We start from the raw sequence: 840 nt of genomic DNA, 5'->3' as shown, positions 1-840 counted from the left end.
TGGCCAGTTTTGGCCCGTTTTTGGGCTGTTTTGGCCAGTTTTTGGCCTGTTCTTGCGTGCCGCGGCGACCGTCGTGAGCGGAGCAAAACGTCAGCCATCTCAGCACCCTGGAACCCCCCGGGTGGCACAGGGCTGGATGGGGCTTTCGTATAGCAGGGGACGGTGCTGCTCTCGCTTCGCTCGCTGTCCGCCGCTCGCTGCTCGCTCGCAGCAGCCCAAAAATGGCCAGTTTTGGCCCGTTTTTGGCTGTTTTGGCCTGTTTTTGGGCTGTTCTTGTGTGCCGCGGCGACCGTCGTGAGCGGAGCAAAATGTCAGCCATCTCAGCACCCTGGAACCCCCCGGGTGGCACAGGGCTGGATGGGGCTTTCGTATAGCAGGGACGGTGCTGCCTCTCGCTTCGCTCGCTGTCCGCCGCTCGCACGCTCGCTCGCATCGCGCAGCCAAAAATGGCCAGTTTTGGCCCGTTTTTGGGCCGTTTTGGCCAGTTTTTGGCTGTTCTTGCGTTGCGCGGTGACCGTCGAGAGCGGAGCAAAACGTCAGCCATCTCAGCACCCTGGAACCCCCCGGGTGGCACAGGGCTGGATGGGCTTTCGTATAGCAGGGACGTGCTGCCTCTCGCTTCGCTCGCTGTCCGCCGCTCGCCGCTCGCTCGCGCAGCCAAAAATGGCCAGTTTTGCCCGTTTTTGGGCCGTTTTGGCCAGTTTTTGGCCTGTTCTTGCGTTGCGCGGTGACCGTCGAGAGCGGAGCAAAACGTCAGCCATCTCAGCACCCTGGAACCCCCCCGGGTGGCACAGGGCTGGATGGGGCTTTCGTATAGCAGGGACGGTGCTGCCTCTCGCT

The sequence above is a fragment of the Musa acuminata genome, unplaced genomic scaffold, assembly GCF_036884655.1.
Source record: "Musa acuminata AAA Group cultivar baxijiao unplaced genomic scaffold, Cavendish_Baxijiao_AAA HiC_scaffold_80, whole genome shotgun sequence".
In the NCBI taxonomy this organism is placed as follows: domain Eukaryota; kingdom Viridiplantae; phylum Streptophyta; class Magnoliopsida; order Zingiberales; family Musaceae; genus Musa; species Musa acuminata.
The sequence above is the reverse complement of the archived record's forward strand: the minus strand, read 5'-3'. Positions refer to the sequence as shown.